This window comes from Aedes albopictus, chromosome 3 (assembly GCF_035046485.1).
Source record: "Aedes albopictus strain Foshan chromosome 3, AalbF5, whole genome shotgun sequence".
Lineage (NCBI taxonomy): Eukaryota > Metazoa > Arthropoda > Insecta > Diptera > Culicidae > Aedes > Aedes albopictus.
The window spans coordinates 105,195,756-105,215,267 of NC_085138.1; the positions used below are offsets into that span (position 1 = coordinate 105,195,756).

At 40.1% G+C, this 19,512-nt stretch overlaps 1 protein-coding gene across 2 annotated transcripts in view; it reads left to right on the forward strand.

Moving 5' to 3' along the window:
- LOC109400817 (uncharacterized) overlaps positions 1-19,512 on the forward strand; it is a 138,447-nt gene that overhangs the window by 117,423 nt on the left and 1,512 nt on the right. The window lies entirely within an intron of this gene.

A 19,512-nucleotide genomic window follows, 5' to 3' on the forward strand; every position in this document is an offset into this window, starting at 1 on the left:
TGCACCGCACCGCCGCCAGTGCGTTGATATTGGCGAGAGCCTACATATCATCGCGCATCGATTGTCGGTTTAATGTCTATGGAAAATGCTTCGTAACGAAATGAATCATCGCGCACTGGGGCCTTTTTGCTGACTGAGGCTGTTGCAACGGTCGATCGATCGATCGATCGTTCGGTGAGGTTTCAGCTACATTGCCAAATGTTTGTTAGGTTTGAAGGTCGGCGCTTAATCTGTGTGACGTACAAGTATTTGAGAATAAACTCAACCATGTGGTAGCGACAGTTAGAGGATTTGCGTATCAATAGCAAATCAGATGACCTAAATATAACGAATATTTTGTTTATAACGTCATATTTGACAACGTGCTCATATTTAGGTGATTCTCTCTTCTTTATCCTTGCAACCATTAGAGATTCGGTTACTCGGTGTTCGTCAGCGTGGGCGGGCTTTTTCATGGGGTTTCAGAGGTGTTTAAGGGTGTCCAAATGGTTTTGGGGTGCCCCGATCTGGGCACCCTCGAGGGCTTCAGGGGTTGCAGCAGTCTAAGCAACGCTTTAGGGGTCTCAGGGGCGTTTTCAGGGGACCTCATGAAGCTTCATGGGTGCTTCAAGGGGTCTCATGGGTGCCTCAGGATTACTCTAGAGGTTCCAGAAGGTCTCAGGAACGTTTAGAGGCCTCAGGAGGTTTCAAGGTTGCTCCAGGAGGTCTCAGGGGCGTCTCGTGGAGTCCCAGAGAGCCTCATAGGATTCCAGGGAAGTTTCAGGGAATCTCAGGGGCGGTTCAAGGTATTTTCATGAGAAGTGCAAGTACGACCCTAGAGTTCCATGAATCCCTCCGAAATGCCCCTTTATAGGAACGTTACTGGCATTTCAGAGTCCAGATAGGAACTGACGTCAGAACCCAGGCTTCTTGATTGTCTCTGCTGATTGTTGAACCACAGTGCATGCCCACATGTAACACCAAATCGATCCAAACCTCCCAACATTCCATTCGGATATCTTTTGCATTAGGCTGACCCCGAGAACGACCCATACACCCAATATCATTTTGCTGAATACTCTCAATTGGTGCTGGAGGTTGGCTGCGCAACCGTGATTCACCGGGGAAGGTCACACCAGCGGGCCATTTCCCAAACCACCTTCGCGCGCGCGGTCAATCCGTGTCTACGTGTTCACGTCTCTTTCTCTCTTTTGACGTCTGACCGCAAGCCAAATCCGACAAGACCTCGATTGCATTATGGTTTCCATCAAATAACCAGATGAGCTTTTAGGTCCGCCAGTTTTGCCACATTACCTACCGTTCTCTGGGTACATCGCGTGTGGCCTACCCCGTTGCTGTCCGCCGTCACCGTCGTCGCCGACGACGACGATGAAGATGAACGAGATGATGGATAAAGTGTAATTTGTATGGCCGATGAAAGCACGTTGACTGAGCACACTGCAGTTGCTGCAATGTTGACCACTGACGACCCGATGACCGCGCTCAGAGTTGGTAAATGGTGTGAGAAAAAGTTTGCTTCATCAGTGGCAGCATTTGCCATTTTTCGCGAAATGCGATTACAAATGGAACGGCTATTTTGGACACAATCAGCCTGCGAAGCACTACGCAGTTCAAAGCGATTCGAATCGCTCATTTATGCACTGAGAGGCGACGCGTTATTTTCATTTAGACGGCTGAAATTTTGTTTCTTGAAGGATGAGCTGAAATCGAGCCATGAGTTGGCAGAAATGAGTAATGGTGAATCTAATTGAGCTGTACCATCAATTTGAAACATTAACTCAATAAACGTTAAATGCATTAGTAAAATCTGGATGAATTAGTTTCAATTAGCAGCAGGCTTCCATTCACTCAATTTGCAGACCCGACGGCTAACTAATTTGCGCTAGTGTAGTTGCACATCATTGTCTGTTCAATTGAACCACTATTTAAAACTCTTACTCTTTTGTGCTGTGCGGCATACAAACTCTCTACAGATTGAAGTTTGATATTGCCTAAGAGCATTTTCCACCCAAACACGGAAAAATTTCCATTTTTGACTCGGTTCTTTTTAATTTCTATGAGCTTTTGTGAATACGACGAGTAACGTCCACTTTTTTACGTACAAAATTTAGATTAACGTCCATTTCAATCATTGATCTATATCTTGAATAGTTTGAATATTCACATGTAATGTTCAGTAAAGTTGGAAAGGACAACAAAGGCTAACCAGTGATAGCTCCTGATATCATTAATTCTTCTGTTTTTTTTTTTTTTAATTTCTTTGTATTTGTGAATTTTAACTTATTGCTAATTCTTCACACATTAATTCTTCTGTTAGATGGAACACTGTTCAAATAGAGTCATATATTGTTGTTTTTTAAACTGGCAACACTGCCCAAATGTAAATAAAAATCTGAATATGTTCATGTTCATTGTAGTTTGAAGTGACGTAACAAATAATCAGCGTCACCTAGATTTACCTTGAGATTTACCTGTAAAATTTGGTTCTTCAAAATTATCTCTGCTACTGGCATGGCAACACTGCATAATGGCAAACAACAAACAGCACGGTTTTGCGATAAGATATCGAATTCGAGTGTTCAGTTAATACTACGTATAGGTCAAGTGGCGTCAGAACACATAAATTTCTAACGTGATTTATTAACATGAAATTCTTGCATTAGCTGGCAACACTGGTCATGCAGATTCTAATATAGCTGAATATCACAGATTCGGTATGAGATATGAAATTCGAATGTTCGACAATGTTATAGTATAAAACAAGTGCAGTACATGGTTTCACATTACGATACAAAAATATATTGATACTGGCCAGTGAAGAGAATTGTCCGACAAAAGAGGCACAAAACAAGCAACAAAGAAGGCGCGGCAATTACTCTTTAGCCCAACTGGTAACAGATATTTTTTTTATAAGCTGTATTAACGAGATTTTAAGCCCTGGGCTAGTTCATCTCGGGACCCACGCTTTACTTCCCTTCCGAAGGAAAAGCTCACATGTTGTGAGTTTGTCGGGAGTGGGATTCGATCCCAGGTCCTCGGCGTGATGGTCAAGTGTTCTAACCATCACACTAGATCCGCTCCACGGTAACAGATAATGACATGATCTCGAAAATTTGTGTTGCAGACAAAACGGAAGCTGAATTTGTTGCGTACTTTTCAACTCGTGAATAATCAATTATTCCTAACCCAAAGTCGAAAATATTTAATGATAGATCTTCAGCAGAGTTGCAGTGTATACTGACTCGAAGTTGCCGTTCGAAAATCGCAATACAAGGCTTAAAAATCTCTAAGCTCGTGGTGTACGCTGTTTACCCTATTATTTTCAATTTGGGACAAACTTATGTCGGCTTGGGTGGAATGTCGCAACAAATACAGGTTGCGACATTGTCATTATTGTTTCGCGATGGTTGAATTTTGATTCACTGATTCTGGCAAAACTGATCATACAGATTTAACCCTCTAATACCCAACCCCGCCTTTAGACGGGGTATAGTTTGAGCATTTTTGTAATTTTTGTTTCGTGGAAAATCAAAATTTTTATATTTTTGGCCGATAATTAGGACTGTTTTGCATATCTCAAAATGGTTTTTGGTGTATTTTAAAACGTATTTACATTTTTTGAAAATCATTGAAAAATTGATGTTTTGGTCACCTTTTAGAAGTCATTGTTTATTTTGTTTGAATCGTTACAATTAACATATTTAAAATTTTTCCCAAATCATTCTACCTTAGTTTAATAATTTAAGGGGATCGAATACACTCTAAAATTATTTTCCTTGAAATTACACGGAAAATAAAATTTTCAATGAAAAAAATTTATAATAAAAATATTTCAACAATAATCATAAAATCTCTAAATGTTTTCATCTCAAAAAATCCGTACCCCAAGTGGGCTTCCAGGAAAAATATAAAAGTGTGGGGATGTTCAAAATAAAAATTATAAAAATCAAAAACTGAAATTCACGAAATCGAGAATTAAAAAGAATCATCTTCCAAAACATGTTTAAATCAATTTTAGATGACGAAAAATGATATTTAGATCAAAATCAAAAATTTGGGTATTAGAGGGTTAAATATACCTCAATACCTTTGATATGGTGTGAGATAGGCAATTCGAATATTCGACAATGGCATAGTGAACCTTAAGTGCAGTTCATTGTGACATAAACATTTTATTCAGCCACGAAGAAAAAGTGCACATCGAGTTGATGCCGTGTCATATAGGGTATTGGTTCCCTTATTATGCATGTGGCTCCCATTTTCATCCCACAAAAAACAAAGGATTGAACCGCTGTTCGTTTTGTTTCTTATTTTTGTATTTTTTGTTAGAAAACAAAAAGAACGAAGTCAATCGGTGCCGTAATCGCTTGTTTTAGATTAGGATGAAAATGGGAGCATGAGATTACTGATGGCACACATACCCTATATTATTGTATTTTAAGGACAAAAGTCTTGATATCCCGCTTCTGCAATGCATTGGAACTTCAGACGCACAAATCTCAAGAAGCAAGCTTCAAATACCAGTGAATTTTATTATTCTGTTCTTGCTCACTTGTAGTAAGCTTCAAATCAGAAGATGAGGTGCGCTGGTTTCGTTTACGAAGAGATTTGTGCGCTCAAAATCATGAGTAGGTGCAGATACTTTGGAGCGAATGACTTTCGGGCATTTTGTCCTTCCGAACAACTTTGCCGAAGCTGACATATTTCTATCTGCTTGTTATCTTGATCCCGAGATAGGGAAGTGTAAAACTATTTGAGAACTAGCGCCACTAGGTGGCAAAATCTCCAACTTATTGAGAATCACCAGAATGTTCTTGTCCTTGCCAAAAATTTTGCCGAGGGAGACACTTTTGTATCTGCTCTCAATCTCGAGATAGAAAAGTCTAAAACTTTACTTCAAAACTAGTGCCATCTAGTGGCAAAATCACCAACCAATTGATGAATAACAAAAATGGTCTTGTCCTTCTGAACAACTTTGTTAAAAACGACACTTTTCTACCTGATTTCGATCCCAAGATAGAGAACTGTTAAGCTTTACTTGCAAACTAGCACCACCTAGTGGCGAAACCACCAACTATTTAATGAATCACCCGAATTTTCTGAACAGCTTTGCCGTAGACGACACATTTAAAACTACTTTCGATCACGATATGGGGAAGCTGACACTTAACTTGATAACTAGCAACGCCCCCAGTTAATGGATGGTCTTATGCTGTCTTATATAGATCAATCAGTGTTGCCATCTGAGATCATAATTTAATATAGTGTATGGCCACACGTAATAGCCCTAGGTCAGTACACAAACTTTGCAGAACACATAGAGAAGGTGAACTAGCATTCAGTACGTGTATTTCAATGGAAACTGGTAGGTACTCTTTTTTTTTACGTCCAATTTGGTTCTTTAGGATTCCCAAAAGATCCTGAAGGATTCCTAGAATGGACTTTTTCAGAGCTTTATTTGTGCAGGGCATTTGCAGGAACTGTTTCGCAAACCGAGTAGGATAGTGTGGAGAAATTACATAAACAATTCAAGGCCAAAGACTTGAATGGAGAGCTCCCGCTGGAATCCCAGAGGAAACTTCTGAATCATAAACCAACGCTCTAGAGGAACTCCAGAAGGAACTCCTGGATGTATCTCAAGGATATTTCTTGAATAAATTCCAAAAGAAACTATTCGAAGAATCCCAGAAAGAATAACTGACGGGATCGCAAAAAAAATTGAAGGAATCTGAACTTTTGAACCCCATAAGGAATTCCTGTATGAATGTCAGAAGTAACTCATGGAAGAATTTCTGTGGAATCACAGGAATAGCTCAATAAGGAATAAGTGAGAGAATTCCAAACGGAACTTTTGGAAAAATCTCAGAAGGAATTCCTTGAGGAAATCCAAAGAAACTTTACAACGTGAAAAATAACCAAGCAGAATCGCACATGACTTCTTGTAGGATACCCAGAAATATTCTGGGAAGGAATCTTAGAAAGAATCCTAAAACTTCTGGAGACCATAGACTACACGAAGAATACCTACAAAGTCACTTCTTTAAAATTCTAAAAGATAATCAAGCGAAATTCAATCCTGTACGAATTGCTGTAAAATTTTTAAAATGAAGTTCTAGAATTGCCGGACAAATCCGGACAACGTATTCCCAACATAGAACAAATTGACGCGTTATTTTGTGGGTTTGGCTGGCTCTACCCCATTTGGCATAATACCATTTGGCATGACGCCGTTTGGCATAATGCCATTTGACATAAAGGTCATTTGGCATAATGCCGTTTGGCATAATACGAAGAACAGCCTTCTTGGTAAGAATGTGCATAATCCTTGTTATATCAAACGGCCATTATGCCAAATGGTCGTTATGCCAAATGGCCATTATGCCAAATGACATTATGCCAAACGGCATTATGCCAAATGGCATTATGCCAAATGGGGTAGAATCGGTTTGGCTAACAAAAAAACTCAGCGCATGTATGATTGCCGCGTAACTTGTTGGTCAGTATGAGAACAGTAGTAAAAAATTGCAAAAGCGACTGTTTGTGATTATCATTATCTGAGTATTAATCTTGACAGTCAAACAAATACTTACTTACAAGAAGCAAGTCTCACTGGCCTCTGCGCAATCAAAGTCAGCATTGTTGTGACTCTTCTGTAATATGTATGTTGCTAAGGTAGTGGCCAATACGAACAAAAACTCTCAAAATACTCTCTACAGTTCCAATTTTGCAAAATCATGAAGTTAGGTAAGGTATGTGTACCATTCCTTCCTGCGACCAATATTTGATCTATTGTTGTATACCCCGTGTCCTTTGTATAGTGCATGTCGTATTACTTCATCATCATTGAGAAGTTATAAAGTATTCGGTTTTGTTACAGTAGTCCTTTTTTAACTTAATCGCAGGGAAGGATTCTGATTGATAAGTTCCGCTTTTAACACGCTCCTTTTTCAGTCAAAATTGGATCCCTTAACGAAAAAGTCAAGAAATGATACCGATATTGACCATGCATCGACACTCTAGCCCATACTGCGCTACTGCCTCAAACCAGTGAATACCGAATAAAATATTAGTATTACTAATCCTTTTTTCCTTGATTCACGATCCATCTCGGCCAGAACCAAACCGAGACCTATCACTTTTACCAAGGTATGGAATGTAATAAGAACCTAAGTTTTTCCTTTAGTTACTAGAATAGGCTGACCCATAGTTGAATGCAGTTAGGACAAGGGTTCAATTTGGTAGATCTTTCGCCACAACGCAACCGAAAAAGGTGATCTACCCTCGCTACGGGCTCCGTTGAAGATCGAGCATATTTAAAACCCCCTCAACCGTTCATCCATCAGCACGGGCCGCCTGACACCTTGGATTGTTATTACCTCTGTTTGTTGGACTTTAACCCCCGGAACAGGTGGTCCGTAGTGCTATTCTAAGCCGGCAGCTACGCGAAAAATTTTGTCCATAACTCATTAATTCACGAGCTCTAGAAATGATATGTTTACTCTATTACACACACTAGGCAATGTATGTTTCCCCATTTGGAAGAAATCTAATGTAAATATTCAAAAACTTACTTAATTACGTTGAAAGGATTCGATACGATGCAACGTTGGTCTACGGTACAAATATTGGCCTATATTAGTGGCATTCCAAGCGCTAGAACCACTTATTCTTCCATTTTATTCAATATTTCTGCTGAAGTTCTATCACTGCTTGTTTTAATTATTCGTTAAAAACGAATATACACGTTAAAAATAGCGTCGACCATCGCACCGTGCTAAAATTGAAACGAAATGTTTCAGTTGTTTGACACATAGCTTTTCCTATAGGACATATATGTCCAGTTATGCGTGTTTGTTTCAGTTTTCAGTTTACGTTAAGGTAGGCCGAACGAGGGGACTATGCCAACGAAGCATCCCAATACCCTATGCTGCAAAAATGGTTTCAGCTAGCATTATATTGTGGCCACCGTAAGCGACCCGAGCAAAGGCGGATAACAAAATGATAACAAGTTCTGTTACCTGGTTATCATTCGTTTGATAATTGAGTTTGTTATCATTTAGGTTGAATTAAGAACCAACATAACAAAAATGATAACTCAAATTTACTCCAAGAATACTAAAATGATAAAAAGTTAAGTTATCACAGAGTTCAAGTTGATAACTAATTGTGTTATACAATATTTCATACAATATTACTTTTAGTTGTCAACATGAAAAAATACAGCTGATTGATAACAGGTTTTGTTATCATTTAGATATCATTCTTAGCTATTTTACCGACCAATATAGTAAAAATCTACTTTGCCGACATAGTTAGCATTTGAAAAAAGTTTCTTATTATTATAATTCATGTTTTCAACTATTGTGCCCAGTGGGTCTCGAACCCTGATCGAGTGATTACCGGTCGCAGTCCATACCCCTATACCAACGGGAGAGTGGTTGAAGGCTACGCTTTCGTATTGCAGTCGCATTGAAGATGGAAAGCGGAATCTGTTTTTAGATTCGAAGTTCACCAGACCCTCAGTTTTGGGAATGCTTTGAAATGTGCGTTTGGAAACTGACAACATATTTTGTTATCATTTAGTGTTTTTATGCTATCGAGGTAGACCAACAATATTTATAAATAAATTTGTTATCATCTATTATCATCAATTGGAAAAGATGATAACAAAAATAACAAAATGATAACACCGATAACATAGTTTGTTATCATAGTGATATCACTTAGTTATCCGCCTTTATTCGGGGATAATAACTTCACGACTCCCCGTAATACATCCGGATCCATGGCCAGTTCCGTGAAGTGGACTCTGGTTCCCAAAACTAGAATACCTTCGTGATTAATTGGTACAAACATATTAAAATCCTTTAAAAAGTAACTGAGAACTGACCAATATTTTGAAAAAAGTTGTTCAATCACGTGCCCGACAGATGAATGAGGACGTCAACTGTAGAAGCGCAGCTTGTTTTGTTTCTTATTTTGTATTTTGTTAAAAGTAAATGGTTAAATGGTACTGTGAGCGCTTGGTTTGAAATAGGATGCATTCTATAGCGCAGTAATTACATTGATGTACTTTGTGATTGTTTTCATGTTTGCCAAACTTCCGATCTGAGTAGGAACGTGTTAATATCATACTTTAAAAGCAAATTTGTTCTCATAACACACATTTTATTTCATCATTTTTCAATTCACTTTTCACAAACATTCAAGTGTACGCCAACGCCATAGTCACGGTGCACTTTTTGCGTGAGTTGTCATACTTGAAACCCTCCGGGCAGTCACCTTGGGAATCACGATCGGTTACACAAACACAAGGTCCACTGCAGTCCATGTCCGAGTTCGGAGGGCAGTCCTCCGAGCCCGCGTCGGTTCCAACGATTAGGCACAGCCCTATCGAAACTGCGATTATCAGCGAAATTGTTTGTTTTCGCATTTTGAGAATCAACTTGATCCACGTGTTTAACACTGGCGAATGAAGAAGCTTCTATCAAAACTGTTTGTAATTGAATGAGTTTTGCTACCGCGCAGGTGCAATGTTTTATAATAGCTATCTAAATGTAGATTTGCATCGGTCTAATGTGATCATTAGCCACGTGCAGACGATCAGATCAGCCGACTCACTATTATCAACTATCCGAATATTGGCACTAATGTTACAAGTAATTAAGTGTTTATAAACTCGGAAATCGTGAATCAGGGACAATTTGAACGATTCTATCAACTGTATCGGTTAGCTACTTCGTGATTGATCAGAACAATTGGAATCGCATAGAGAACCAATAGATGGAACTTGGTACTAATCAAGTGAAAGCTTACCAATAATTCTGTCAAATTCGACTACGTCCTCACAGCCATTGAGAGAATGTTAGTTCAACTTCCTTTAAAAATTACCGCAAATACTTTCTATGAGGTTTGGAAAGAATTTTCCATTCAAAATTCCAATTTAGTCCAATCCTCTCTAGAAACACCATTAAAACTTTCTTGAGGTTTTGTACCATACAATCTTCAAGCCTAATTGTGATATCGTTTGTACAAAACTTTTCGAAAAATACAATCTAAAAAGAACTTTCTACGAGTAACATTGACTGAATCAGTAATTGCTAGTGCCAGTATTGATTTACAGCAATTTCTGCAATATTTATCCTAACATCATCAGCATTGCTCCATCTTTAATAAATCAATTGAAAAATTTGCGCACACACATTTCGCAAACTCATTATTTGAAGGGAACACACATGTGAAAGGATTCGTCCTTCTCCAATCATCATTAAAAATGCAGGGCCACCGCAGCAGCCATCATCGTCGTCACAATGATCCTTCAAGAGTTGTTTTGTTTCAATCAATCGTGCATTTCCATCGGACAAAAAACCCCTCCAATAAAAACACACCTAACAACCGTGCAATTGCTCATTTGCGCATTGGCACACTCACCTACCGACCGAGACCGGACCGCGCGTATGCTGGACAAAACCCAAAACCTACAGACCTAAAGAGGCAAACCGCGAAAATAAAAAAGTACAGATGATGGTCGCGGTGGCATGCCAAGCTTGGCACTTCTTCATCTTTTTGGTCTTGGTCAGCTCGAAATAGCCGAGGGAATTTACTCCAATTTATTGTGCCGCAATCGGGGCGTATGTGTGTGTTGTGTGTATTACAATTTATTAGCAATTGCAGAGGAAAATAAATAAACCGCTCTCAGCGTGCGCACTGCTGTGGAAGACTTGCCTGCCGACCAACCGCTGACTACTGCCCTGCAACATTTGACCGTTTATTTGATTTTTCGTGGTTGTCGGTTTTTCGACCTATTCATGCTCGAGTTCCATCGACAATGGCGTCTGAGTTGATAAAGGGGGTGTTAAGTTGGCCATAGTCTACGCTCCATACAAACTCCAACATTTTTGTAAGGACGAAAGTCTACGAGGGGGAGGGTGGTGGGTGGTCTAAGATGGCCAAAATTTGGTCTACGTGGTTTATGAACAGCCTCTTGCATACCCAAAGCTATGTGAATTGATTGGAAGACAGCTTGGAAATTGCGTTGGGCATAAGTAGTGGGTCGCATCGTCTAATAGATAACACACCTGATATGACCTGCTGAAGGCAAGGGTATACTACCCTTCAGGGCCTATCAACTGCACCAGAAGGTTGCTAACAGTAGGGTCTCCACCTGTCCCGGCCCTTATCGGGGAGATCTTTCCATCCGCGGGCTCGGATTCAACCCAGTAGAGCGACACCATGACAGTAACGCTACCACGACGTTCTCTCGGTAGCCACTTAATCACTGTAAGGGTCGACCGCAGGGCACCGGCATTACCTATGAAGCCGACTCCGAGTCCCTGGACCACCTCGTGTACCGCATCTGAACTAGTCATTCTCCGAGTCCACGTGCCACCTCCTTTGTAGCTCGAAGACGATGTGGGTGATAGCCGTTGAAACGGCATTCCAACCAAACTCATCCTTACACATCCCCTAGACAAGATTGTCTGGAGTTGTGTCATCCCAGCATTTGGCAAGCATGCGGTCACGCATTTCCTCTCCAGCACATACCGGACATTCGGGAGAACCCACATGACCAAAACGGTGTAGATACTGTCGGCAGCAGTAATGGCTTGAAAGGACATGTGTCAGATGGAATGTTATATTCCCATGATACCTGTTAATCCAACTATGTATCTACCCTCGGAATCAACCTGTGGGTCCACCTTCCTTTGGTGGAAGTGTCCCACGCGCGCTGCCATTTTACTATAGAGGCCATCCTGGCAGCCCTGTGCTGCATTTCGAAGCACTCCATGTCCTCCCCGATAAGGATGCCGATAGGCACCATACCAGTGATGACGCAGAGAGCGTCGTCTAACACGGTACGGTATGCACTCGCAACCCTCAGGCACATCAGCCTGTAAGTACTTTCCGGCTTACCACGGTAGCTTTCGGTACTTAGCTCAGTGCCCCACTGCGGGCCGCCCTACCTTAGTATGGACGTAGCGACACCAACCAAAAGCTTATGCTTACTGCCCTACACCGGAGCAAAAGCTCTCCGCGACATCATCCGGGATAGTGCCACTGTAGCTGTGGAGGCTCTTTTACAGACACAATCAAAGTGGCTACCGAAGGTAAGCTTATCGTCGATCATCACACCCAAGTGTTTGACGAAGCGCTTCGACGTGAGTAGCATTCAACTCCAGTTCTTCGATCGATTCATCGTAGACTTCCAGCGTCCAGCGTCCAATATCCAGCGGGATTTCGTCTCTATCTAAGCACATTGGCATTCTGAACATGTCATTGATAGCCTCGATGGCGACCGTCTTGATGGTTTCTATCGGGATACCGTCTGGACCCGGAGCCTTGTTTAAGATTGAAGCAACTTCGCTATTGCGATGAGCCCGTCGTTCGTTACGGGGCGACCTCGCTTTTGCCGGTTTTGCCATAGGAGTTGGGGCCCATGGTCTTGTATGGTGGCGCGGGAACAACGTTACCACGATCTTCTGCAGCATCTCGGGGGAGCTTTCTGGGGGCGTTTTGGCCTTGACTATTCTGTAAGCATAACCCCAAGCGGTCGTGTTGGCTGCCTGGCAGAAATTTTCGAAGCACGCTCGCTTACGTGCCTTAATGTCCTTGTTATGTGCCAGTTGAGCCGCCCTGTAGGCCTGACTTCGTTCCATTCTACCCGCATCCGTGCGAGCTCTTTGCATCCTCCTTCCAGCGCTTAGGCGGCATGCGCGGAGTTCTGAGATTTCTGGACACGATCAGTATACTGGTTTGCGTCCATTTCTGGGTAAGGAACGCCTTGGAATTGCGGCGTGTTCCACCCTGTATCGATTCGCCGGATGGTCACTGTGCGTGTATCCATCGTCGACCCTCCAGTTCGAGCTTGGGTTCAGATCCGGACTACAGAAGGTCACATCAATCATGGACTCTGCACCATTCCTACTGTAAGTTTTTTTTTGTCGCCTACGTTCGCGACATCCATGTTCAGTCTAGCCGTAGCTTCGAGTAGAGTCGAGCCTCTCGCGTTAGTCAAGCGACTACCCCACTTAATCGCCCAGGCATTAATGTCACCACCGATGATCACGGGACTCAATCCCACTAGTGCTCTTGTTGGCGAATCCAGTATAGACGAGAACTGGTCTATCGGCCACCTGGGGGCGTAACAACTGCAGTAATACACCCTCGTGTGACATGGAAACTATTTCCTAGACCGGAAAATGACCGGTTGTACAGATCGCCACTTGCTTGGCCTTATCTTCTACCTAGGGAGGAATGCGGTATGGGTCCGATAGTGGAGCAATGTCTGTACTTGACACCGAAACTTACTGCCACAGCAACTGTTGTTGGGCTTCATAGTGGTTCACGTTTAGTTGTGTAACCTGCATTATCGTCGGTTGGTTCGACCTTCTCGCGTGCCTGGTTGGACATTTAGGCCCAGCCGTCGTGTGAACCTTGTTCGCCGTGCACATCAGGCATTTGCACTCCCTGGCGATGTGGCCTTCCACTCCGCATTTCCTGCAGAGTTTGCTCCTGTCGGGGCCTACACACGCCCACGAATTGTATTCTTGCTCGAAGCACTTGAAACACGCCTCTGGCGGCTCATAAAGGCTGAGCGAGCACATTGACCACCCTATTCTGATCTTGCCGACTGCAGTCGCCTTGTTTTCCTCGTGAGTGTGTAACGAGTTCGTAGTTCATCCTTCGCTACCACCCATCATTTTACTGTACGAATCGGAATACCTTATGTGGTTTCACAATGTCGAATATGTGGACTTTTACGTCATTGTGCATGCATCAGGATAAAGCTAGTCATGCCTAGCCTATTCATCGAAAAACCATTCGAGCAAGACCTATGGAGAGCAGAAGCCCCCAATGACCAAAGCTAGCTCCGACAAAGGATTTCAAATCCAAGTCCCTGGAGACTTCATCCTTGCGAACCGCATAGCGAGATCTAGAATGGGACCGAAGAAGATTCCTGAAGGGCCCAAATCTACATACATTTCGAGAGCAGGTCAAGGCAAGTAGATCCTTGAATCAGTCTCAACAGTCGATTAATTTTGATGAACTTGCAGAGTTCATGCGCTCATTTGCGAGAGTTTCTTGTGGCGAGTTACCAGAACAGAGTAAGGGAACTTTTGGGAGTGTTCGGGGGTTAGTGATGAGGGGGGAGTGGGGTTTTGTTTGGGACTGTTTACGTACCCCCTGTATTCCATCGGAGATCCTCCTGAACTCCCAAAAACTGCCCTGTAACGCATCTGAAACTCGCTGAAAATCCTCTGAAATACCCTAAAATCCCCTCGGACCTCATGTAACATGATACCCTTCAAAACCCCCGGAAACACTCCAGTAACGCCTCAGAAAGCTCCTGCAAGTCGTCTGAAATTATCTTAAACTCCACCGAAAACTACCTGAAATACCTTCGGACTCTATGTAACACACCTGAGACCCTGCAACTTGTTGAAAATCCTCTGAAACATCCGGAAATGCCATCGAAAACGGGTTACGTACAAAAGGCTGAATTACGAAAGGCTGAAATAACAAAAGGCTGAAACACGAAAGGCTGAAATTACAGAAGGCTGAATGCATCAAAAGGCTGAAGTAACATTTGGCTGAAATAATGATTCGACTAGTTTTCAAACGCACAAGCCTAAAGGCTAACCTCAACACTAACAACTCATACAAACATATCACTCCAATTGGGAATAATTACATACCTTCATTGATTTTACGATATATTTGAAAATTTGCTTGTTGGTTGATTACCCAGCCGTGGCACTCGCACTGGTTTTGGTTGAGCTTGACGATTGACCGTCCTACCGTCCCTAGTTCATGGTTGGCCAAACTAAGCCATTTTTGGAATCGGAAAGTTTTACGACTGGCCATAATGCTATGGATTATGGAACGCCTATATAACTAAGACATTATTTTTCAAATAAATAGCACATACATATTTCAAGGAAGGGAAAATCTCTGATGATATTGTTTTAGTAGCCGTAATGACAACAATCTCCAATACAACATGACTCGAAAGAATGGCTCATGTTTAAAGAAGGATGAATTAATGATATGAATATTATTAGTTACATTTTGTGTTCCTTGGTATGCACCATTAACATTTTCACCGCAGACAGACGTTCAAGTTTGACTTAGCAGCTTGTGTAAAAAACATGGCCGCCACAAATTGCCAAGTGGCAATCAGCGAACAGATGGCGTTAGCGACGTTCATATTCAATCGCTGCCTCACATGTGCGTTGCGACCAACAACTGTCACCACGGTCGTCTTCCAGTCGGATGGCGGGAAAACACCGCACGTGTTGCACGCTAATAATGTTCCCACATAATTTGTGCAGAGTAAATGACTTTTATTTAATGTCTAAAATCTTTTGCACAAATTAGCGCAGGACTCTTGTAAAATATTTTACACATTATTACTTTTATTTTACATAGATTTGCTTGAATAAAACTGCATTTGGATGAACTTTACTCGCATTGGGAAATCTTTGTGAATGTGACGCAAATGTAGGAATGATTTTGACAGTGTTTGTTTTGATTTTATTTTTAGGTGGGTGGTGAATTGGGTGGTAAGTAAGCGGCTGGAAGCACGTGGTTTCTCAAACTGTCAACTGAACGCGACTTCACTGTGGCAATCGGTTGCCTAGGTGTCGCTAGTGAAAATTTACATAGAAAATTTGAATAAATTTGTTCGAGCTAGAACGTCTGTCTGCGTTTTCACTATAAGATCAGTTTCGGAACTAGGGCCCAAGCGGAGGGTTCCGCGTACGATTCGCGTTCGGACCAATAACTTTTCATTATGAAATTGTTCTTGACTTCCTAAGGCATAGGATATCTTTGTACCTGTTACTCGATATGCCAAAGCTGAGAAGTAGGCTCGATCTCAGTTCAGGCGTTATTCCAAGAAAAGAAAGAAGTTCTACAACTTATATATGCATTTTCGTATTTTCAGCCTTTTCAGTTTTCAGCCTTTTGTAATTTCAGCCTTATGCTACACTTTCTTGATTTCAGCCTTTCGTATTCAGCCTTTTGTGCATTCAGCCTTTTTAAATTCAGCCTTATGTTACAATCCCTCGAAAACCCCATGAAACCCCCTCGGACTCAATGTAACGCACCAGGAAACCCCGAAACCAACTTCTAGAGTTGGCGTTAGTTCAAGGATTCCACATTTCTATTCGTGGACGAGAGTCAGTGGCCCGTGGAAGATGCCTAGATAGAGAGCATACAGTGCAGGTCCGACAATACAGTTTCAATGATAATGCTATACCTGGGCGTGTTAGTGGAATAACTGTTCTGGTTTTACAGTTTTAATGGTTTTCCAAGCGCTGGTCAAAGCTGTGGCATATGTACGGCAGTACTATCAACTGCTGGTGCAAAAAGATCGACTCTACGATTAAAGCGGATGTGCTGTGAAGCGAGGAGTTAAACGAAGTGAAATGTTCTGTCTAAAAGTTAGTACAGTCGGAAGCGATTCCAGAACATTTGAAAATTCTACGCATAAATTAGAAAAATCCATATCCAATCCATACATTCCATAAGAAACAAAGTTACACAGTGAAACATTTTTATGACACAAAAGCACACTTATGTGTCTCTGACAGATTTGGGGTCGCTGAATCTGAATCCGGGCTCAGATTTGCTCCAGCACGTCACAATTTTGAGCTATACCTCAATTTATAGGGCAAAATGTGTGATATTGGGTTTTTTCGACTGCAAGCCATGAAACATGGAAATATTTTTTTTTTTTGAGTAATCGAAGTGTTAATTGGTCCATTAACATCTAAATTAATGATTCATGCAAAACATTTTGTATTACCCAATGAAATTTGATAATATTTAGCATTTTATGGTAGGTACTATATCTGCATACAAGTCAGCCTCCACAACTTGCATGCAAGTTCAGTACCCAACTGAAAATGCTTAAAACTTTGAAATATGATTTGGTCTAATGAAATATTTGGCATAAACCTTCAATTTAGGTGGCTTGCAGTCAAAAAAGCCCAAAATCATATATTTTGCCCTATAAATTGAGGTATAGCTCAAAATTGTGACGTACTGGAGCAAATCTGAGCCCGGATTGAGATTCAGCTACCCAAAGTTCATCAGAGACACATAAGTTTGCTTTTGAGACACACCAAAAGTTAATTTTTGATACCCTGTGTTACCGATCCCGACTAGAAAATTATATCAAAATTATATCATATTATGGTATGATGTTGTAATATTTTTCTATAACTTATTATGTTATAAACTACATACAGGATGATGTTAAAATAACTAAAATTGTAACAAAAAGTACACCGGTCACATCAAGATAACCTATTTTGTTATAATCAGATCAAAATTATTACAAAAATATATATAGATGTGATATAAATTTTAGCTTTAGGATTACTAGTTTCTATCAAAATTTGATACAAATTTGTAACATTATTTTCAAATTAAAACTAAATTGTAATACAATAGAGTTATCAAACAACATTTATAACATATTGTGATATAAACGAGATATAGTATTTTGAAAACACCAAAGATGTTGAACATGATTATATCACAATGTGTTATAAATATCATGGTTTATTATAATTATGATATATTTCCAGTCGGAATCAGTCGGATCAATAAAAGCAACTGCTGTTGGAAATTACAGAAGATGATATCTTTAATTTTGCTTTACAAATTTAAAAGAAAAATTTGAGGGGCTTATTTCATAGGCTTTAATCGCTGAAATTTTTGGAATGCACTTTTTTTTTCTTTTTTGAGTTATGGCCAATTTTGTAAAAAAAATGTCCAAATGTATCATATAAGCCTTTTCTTTGAAAAGTCTAATCTCAAGAACGAAGCATCGTAGAAACAAAGCTTTTTAATGAAAATGAAAGCAAATTTTCCCAGGAATCCAAAAAAAATATGAAATGGAAAAAGTTTACCACAAAATTTCCCACCGATGAGAAAATTCATAAAGAAAAGCCGTAAAAACTATGCCCGAAATCGCGGAAAATTTTCAAAAAAAAAAATATTTTTGAGTTGGTAATTTCATAAGCTTTGATCGCTGAAATTTTTGAAATGCACTATTTTTCTTTCCTGAGTTATTGTCAATTTTGTGAAAAATGACCATGTACGCATATGTTATGTGGTTATTTTTTACATAATTGGCCATAACTTACGAACGAAAAAAAAAAATGCATTCCAAAAATTTCAGCGATCAACGCTTATAAAATAACCTTCTCAATTTTTTTTTAATTTTACGTCAATTCGGGCATAGCTTCTTCGGCTCTTCTTTACGAATTTATCTCAACGGTGGAAAATTTTGTGGAAAACTTTTCCAGTTCATTTTTTTTTTGATCTCTGAGAAAAATTTACTATCATTTTCTAAAAAAAAATGTTTCTATGATGCTTCGTTCTTGAGTTAAGATTGTTCAAAGTAAAGTAATAGAGTAAAGTGGGACAAAAGTTCGAGTGGGGCAAGAGTTTCTTTTGAAGTATTTGAGCTCAATTCAAATTATTTCTTTCAGATGTCAAGGTTGTTCGAAGCCTTTTTGAAAAAGAGTCTTTCATTTCAAAAATTGTGAAAATAGATAAATATTTCGAAAAGTTATGACAAAATGTTTGTTTTTGATCAAAAAATTGTAATATGCGATGGTCCTTCCAACGCATGGAATGGAGTTGTAATGAAATCGAATTCTATATTTTATTTTGGGGCGTAACTAGGTATATTTTGAAGATGCTTTAGCATGTATAACTTTTTGCAAAAAAAGATTTGGAAATCATATTTTACACATAGTGGGACAAATGTTCGAATTGTGGGGCAAGAGTTCGAGTCATGTGGCAACTTTAGGTAAAAACATAAAATTCTGCAAAATGTACATATTATCTCTAAAAATGATAGAATTAGTGAGAAAATTCGATCAAAGTTGAAAAATAATGTTGTTTTATCTGAATTTGGCGGAAAATTACTAAGTTTTGGTGTAGTAAATTTAACCCTGATTTGGGTAAAATCCAGGTCGAACTTTAAAGTGTATTCCAGCTCCAACATCAAATATTAATTGGTTTCAGGCATTCCTATTTACCAAAGTGTCAAAATAGTGTGCAACGGCTAACGAAATTCCACAAACACTAGATTCCAATTTTTGCCCCAGTGGCGGGGCAAGAGTTCGAATAAGACACATACATACAAAAAGTGTTGTAACTTAAAATTGAAAAGACATTTGGCGTAACTTTATTCAGCGAAGTTTTAGCTCATGGATGGTAGAATCACCAGACGGTATTCAATTATTTATATCTCCTTTGGTTTTTTGAAAAATATTGAAATTTCAACTAGGGTCGAACTTTTGCCCCACCTTACTCTATCAGGGAAAAACAAAAAAATTCCACCTGAGTTTTCCGGGAAAATAGGCAACCCCGATTTTTTCTCATTTTCTTTTTGTTCATTTATCTATGAAGCCTGCCAATGGAAAAAGTTTCATGAAAATCTGAGCCCCTTCGGCCCAAACCCGTACGGTAATAAAAAAAATGTCCATA